General features: G+C 44.3%; 1 long non-coding RNA gene across 2 annotated transcripts; it reads left to right on the top strand.

Annotated features, from left to right (window-relative positions):
- The first annotated feature begins 4 nt into the window (after window positions 1-4).
- Window positions 5-3,770, top strand: LOC308046960. 2 transcript variants are annotated; one of them, XR_013922952.1, is made up of 3 exons: window positions 5-661; window positions 1,247-1,376; window positions 1,943-3,770. It is a non-coding gene; the product is annotated as an uncharacterized lncRNA (long non-coding RNA). The 2 variants fall into 2 exon arrangements; XR_013922953.1 differs by lacking the exon at window positions 5-661 and having other exon boundaries at window positions 1,135-1,376; window positions 1,943-2,079; window positions 2,467-3,770.
- The last annotated feature ends 2,655 nt before the right edge of the window (window positions 3,771-6,425 follow it).

Here is a 6,425-nt window from a genome sequence, read left to right as displayed (position 1 = left end):
GGGCAGCGCTGCGGTTGGGCCTGGCCTGGCCGCCTTCTCCCGCCTCCCTCAGCCCCCCTCAGCCGAAGAAGGCTTGGGGTGAGGCCACACACCGGGCCTTCGGCTGGACATGGCCTCCTGTGAGCCACCCCGCTCGCCATCGTGGTGTTCTCGGGTGTCCCCTCAGAAGCAGCCCAGCGCGGCGGGAGCCCGGAGCCAGTGGCCCGGCAGTACCGGCCCTAGGGCAACGAGAAAAGGTTTAAGATGTAGCGATGTACGTGTAAGCCACGCACCTCTTTTGCGCAAAAATGCTGCTGGAAGGCAGTTCTAATAAACTTGGCTGCTCCCTGTGCCAGTCACAACATCTGAACAGCACAACTTCAGACTGGCATAAAGATAAAGTATGTTGGAGAGTGGTCCAGCTGCTTCTATTGAAAACTGAAGTAATTCCACAGTGCATACAGCGTCCTTGTCACTTCTTCGCACCATCCTCTGCTGCACAAGAGCCAATTATTGATGAACGTGTTGATGAGTTATGCGAGACAGACTGTTGTCTGCCTCACACAGTACAAGGCTACCAAGGTCATTTGAACTGTTTACAGGATGAATATCATGTGGAAGTCCTGGAGTCATCCTTCTCCTTGGAAACTCCTCATTCTTCTAAGGACACGGTGCCATGAAGGTGAGGATCCAGTGTACGGCATCGTACCTCAGACCTCTGTGTGGTCACATCCAATTATAGTCTCACCTGGGTCTCCCTTCTGCATTCCTTCTGTTAAAATAACTCAGAGCTACTGTATTTACCTTCTTCCTTGGGGAGGAACAACTGATGTGTTTAGTCTCTTTGTTTCTTTGCTGTTTCTGAGATTATTTTGCTTCAATTGGAAACATTCACACATTTCCTTTCAATCACATAAATGACGTTACTGGTGTTGGGGGTTTTCTTCAGGCTCAAAGAGTAGCAGTAACTTCCAGTCCATTTCCATTTTGAAAAGTGGCTGTAAAAATGGCATTATAGGGCTCCTCCTTTTTCTTCTCACTAAGGCTGAAACAGGACGGGCAGCAGCCATGGAGGAGAGGGCGTGCCTATATTTGGAGGAAGTTATCAGATCTTTAAAAAAAGCAGTGTCTTTCCTTGTCCCACAGCAGAGAAAAACGTTGACTTTGCCAGCTTACTCAGATTGGTGTCTTTGTAGTTATGTTCAGGCCAGATACTGGTGCACTACTCCGAAAACTCTTGTGTCTTTGGCCTTTTTCAATCAAACAGATTGGCAGAGCTTGTAGCCATCAGCCAAGGACCTGTTCGCTACTGGCAGAGTTGGAAGTCTTGCAGCTTCAAGAGGAGGAGGCCATAGGCAGGGAGCAGTTCTAGAAGTAAAAGCAGCTTTTGTTTTAAGGTGAGTTAAAAGGCGAGTAAAGCTCTTTACTTTTGTCACTATTAAGTGAGTGAAGTTTCCACATCCTCTTGCTTGAGGGGAAGTAAAACAGATTCTGGAGTTTTACTGTAATTGCTGTGGTGCTTGTCCCGGCTGGGAGGGACAAACCTGCAGGAAGGAACAGCTGGAGCCTGTGGCTGCTCTCTCCTTTGCTGCCGTGGGCTGGAGGTCAGACATCTCTCTGCATGAGGCTTAGTCCCTTGAACTTCCTTGACTAATCTGTTCCCGTTACCACGTATGGTCATTTAACAAGGATGAGGATGTTTCTCCTGCCTAGAAGTCCTGCAGATTTTGAAATGTGGAATTTAGTTTGCAGGCTTGGAGGGAGAGTGGCGCTTAATTTATTGTTTATCATCGCTGGTCCTGTTCTGTGTTCTGTATCACTTGTTCAACTGCAGTGTGATGAGATAATTAATATTTAAGCATCCCTGCTTGTTAGTTTACACATTTCTAATGGATTTAAAATCAGTAGGCTGTTGACAATGCACAAGGGAAAATGTAACTTCATACATTCTTTTTGCATCCAGAATTACTTTGCAAAGCTGATGATGCACAGGAGACCCAGCTCCTAGAGGGAAGCCAAGCCTTGCTGAAATCCACGAGCTATTCCCCAGCACAGATTGCTCCCTGAATGCATGTGGGCAGGAGCTGGATGAATAAGGAGGTATTATTTCTTACTGCATCTGCCATTGAAATAGAATAGAACAGGGCAAGCATTTGATAGCAAAGTATAAAGTAATTAATATGTTTTTCTTACGACCTTTTTTTTTTCCAGAAGTAAGTTAGGGCTTTACTTGGACCCACAGTTCACCTGACCCCATTCTGTTACTTGCTGTAACAGAAGAATAAAACGAACATTGCTGTTGTGTCACTTCAGTTTCCTCTTTATTAATGTTTAAGTGACTAACTTTGAATTCCTTAATTGTAGCATGTGACAGTTCAATAAAGTAATGAAGCATCTCCAGAAATACATACAGAATGCAGTAAGTCCCTGCGGAAAGAAACATAAAGAAAATAAATATATAAATAATCAATTACCTTTGTCTTACAGAGAAGAAAGGCAAGACAAAAGCTGAGTGTAAGAGAAACCATTTGGATAATCCCATCACCACAAAACCATCCTTGTGTTAGACTTCTGAAGCAGGTTCCAAAGAGCAAACTCCACAGTGTGTAGGACAAGATCAGGACATAAATAAATTATGCATGTTCTCCATGATAGAGATTTAAATCTATCCTATCAACATGAGTTAATTCATAATTAAAAAGGGCACTGCGATCCTCATGTGGGAGTTCCTATTAAATGAAAATTCAAGCAGTTTAAGATGCAGTAGATTGCTGTCTATTAAAAAACATGTTCAGGGACTTACTGTATTACTATTTTAATTATATTTTAAGCATCAAGATTTTGATGTGCATTTAAGCATTATAGTGTGGCATTTGTAATCCAAACATTGCAGGATTAAGTCCCATCAAGTACAGTAAAACCAGGGGAAGTAGCTGATTATAAACACCAATAAAACTAATGCAGATGTCTTTTATGACACACTAAGACTAAGCAAAAAGCCCTATTTATATTTCAGTTTCTCTCATCCAGGCTTATTTTAATAATTCAGTTAAATTAAAATTTTTAGCTGTATAACTTTTACCATGGCACTTCACTTTTAAAATTACTTGCAATTTAAACAATTTAATTACTTCTACACATACAAAATTACTGCTGTTCCTCAGCACAAAAGACACTGGAGTTTTCAGAACAGCGCACCACTATCTGTCCTGAACGTAGCTACGAATATGCAAATCTGAGCGAATAAACTCACAAAGTCAACATGCGTCTCTGCAGTGGAACAATGATAGAAATTCTGCCCATGGACACATATCCTTTTGATTAAACAGTTTATTTGCGGACATTAAAACTGACTCGGAGCAGAATTAGTGTGTTAACCACAGTCTCTCTAAATGATGATAGATGAGGTGTTCATGTTATTCGTCAGCTGGACATATGGTGTGTTCAGAGCATGGTTGTTTTGAACAATCCATATACAAGACTTTTAACTGGCTCAGGTTTTGGTGTTAGAAGTTTTTAGTGATAAAAAATCCTCAGAAGAACTACTATAGTGAATTAGGTTATCTAGGAAGTCATATAATTCCTTTAAACTTTTAAAATGAGGAGAAAATCCTAAGAGGAAGCAGTTTTGTATGTGTATTACTTGATCTAAATACATATTTTTCAGTTTGATGCCATCCAAAACAATTTTACCACTGACCAAAAGTCACAGTCACCATTAAACTACAGTAGTTCGTGTTTTATAGAGAAGCTGGATGACTTGGGTGAGGTTCTAAGGGAACTGAGGGAGAAACTGATAAAATAAACCAGCGCTCCAGGATTTCAGGCAGCCAGGATTTGGGACGTCCCAGTTCCCCATCCCGAGGTGCTGATCATCCGATACTGCATCTCTTCTTGAATCTTCAGGTGGAGAAGTTTGGTATTGTCCTTTTCACATTGGTTTTCTGTTTGATGCTGACTCTGCTGTCTGAGCTTCATCTTTTCAAGGCAAGCATTGGTTTTGCTCTACGCCAGATCACTTTAAAAATTCAAGTGGACAGGCCCCTTTAATCAGAGTCAAAACAAAGTCAAATCAGGCTGAAATAAACTGTATTCTGCTCTAGCACATTAGCCCTTAAATAAATAGTGAGAAGCCTGGGCTGTCTCTGTACAGCAGATGGCATTACAGGTAGTATTTATCATACTCCAGTCCCCAGGCTGAGATACTACAGCGAGGATTTACGTCAGCGACAAGTGAATCAGTCTTAATACAAGCTGAAAAACTGCTTTGTGCCTTCAACAGTTGATTCCTTTGTACAGCACTTCTGCTTACCGCTACCTGCTGCATTTATTAGTCTGTCGGAGCGAGCCGAGCAGGAAGAGTTCACTTTGTTCTGCAGCTTAAATGAACGGCTGCGTGTGGATCTTGGACTTTGAAGTGGGAAGATTCCACCCAGCTGTAGTAACCAGGGGGATGCCCTTTGCTCCAGTTTTTGTGCCAAATTTATGCGTTCGAGAATTTCAAACAAATATCACTTGGCAGGATATCGACTCGCAGGGTACAAGAATAACACTGAGTGAGAGAGCAGGGCATGTCCTGGGAGGGATTTACAAGGAGAGCAATCAGTGAGGATACTGAGCAGTGGGGAAACCCAATTCTCTTCTGTTTCATTAAAAACGGTTGTTGTTTGTCTCACAGGAGCTGAGTGATTGTCTGAATGAAAACCAATAGCAATTTTTTCATCTGGGTACAGCGTCATCATGCAGGAGTGAAGGAGTTCAGCAAAGGTTACTAATTATTACGTAAATTATATTGTCTTCCTTGGCTGGCTGGGAAAACTTGGGTGGGTGACTGGGGCTGGAGGGAGGATGAACTGCTCCCGGTACACCTTGGCGTGGGAGCTCTTACCAAAACACAGAGTCACGCTCTGCCAAGCGTGTTTGCACTCATACTGACTTTCTCAATCTGCGATTGGCAAAGCAGGACGGAGAGCATCCCAGCCAGCTCTGGGAAACATTGCGATGAGGCGTGGAGAACTCGGGTTTGCTTGAAGTGTGGGGAGATTGAGAAGCAACACACACCCAGCCGCGGTGGGACAGGTCACCTGGCACTAAGCAGAGCTGCCGCAGGGCACTCTGGCACTGCAGCAGGATGGGAATCTGCGGTGTTAAAGGGTTTAGGCCAGGCTGGACTTACTCTAGAAGGGAGCTGGACAAGAAGGAGGAAGAATGAGAAAGAAGGGAGGGAAAGAATGACTCTGTGGGGAAAACTCTGCATATAATGTGCTTCCCTTTCCTGCTGGAGATACGGGAGGGGGTGAGGCAGCAATGTTTGCTGCGGAGGGGAACTGCCTTGCCAGCACTGTTTGTCATCTCACACTCCCCAATGGGCCTTGGCAGCAGCACGGCCTTATCTCCAGCGTGTTGGCAAATTCGGCTCTGCGGCAGCTTCCTAATTCGCCAGGGCTGGGCTTTGTGTTCCCTGCACTTTCCTTGTCCACATTGTAACGGGCAAATTAATTTTTTAGTAAGTTTGGTTAAAATTTTCGCTTTAGGCAGAAAATTTTCATGCATTGCTAAGCCTTTAGCAGCCTAAATGGGAGGAATATCGTCTCTGTTGAGACACACAGCAAGTGAAATTCCTGCCATGTCTTAATGCCATTATAATGACGCATTTGATAATGTTCCTCGTGGGTTGGGTCCGCAGAGTGTGTCGCACAGCTCTTCCTTTCACTGGAGTCAGCGTGGGGTTTAGGTTTCACACCCACCTTTGCTTTATTTACACCCATCTATGTTGTTATTTACATGTCTCAGGTTATCTAACGCAGCAGCAGCCTCTTTACGCATCTGTACGTGGAGCATTAAATGAATTTGTGCACGTTGTGCAGAGCCACCTGCGAGGAACTTCCCAAGGGATAACCTGTTTTGCACACCTACAGGCAGCACAGAACACCGAGCTGCAAAAAGAGGAGGAATATGGTCTTTTTGAACACGATGGGTCTTCAAAGTGTTGATGCCTCGAAGTTGTTGATGTTTATCCGGGGACACACCTGAAACCCGGATTGCTGCCTTTGTATCACACACTCAGCTGCAATTACCATTGTTTTGGTGGGGGTTTTTTTGTGTGGTGACCGCGTGCTATGGCCTTTTCGTGCGGGTTTTGTTTGACATGTCCCTTACCCAAAATGGATTCATGGTTTGCACTTTCATGGATTTCCACAGAAACCACATCAAAACCATGCACTGCAGTGAGCTGGCTCTATCCCTAACTGCACCCTGCTGGGGAAAAACAGGACGGGTTGTACTTCAATTTTTTTGTGCGGTATGACTCACGTAACCGTCCTTAATAGCCAGAAAGTACAAACGGCCACCAAGTCCCTTCGAGTTATTCAGAGCACGCGAGACATGCGGCCCGATATGGGTGTGGAGGGCAAGTATCTGGGTTAGGTGCAGCCTCGCTCGCCCCG

This window comes from Nesoenas mayeri, assembly GCF_963082525.1.
Source record: "Nesoenas mayeri genome assembly, chromosome: 17".
NCBI classification, from domain to species: Eukaryota; Metazoa; Chordata; class Aves; order Columbiformes; family Columbidae; genus Nesoenas; species Nesoenas mayeri.
Note: the sequence above shows the minus strand (reverse complement) of the source record. Positions and strands in the feature narration are given on the sequence as shown.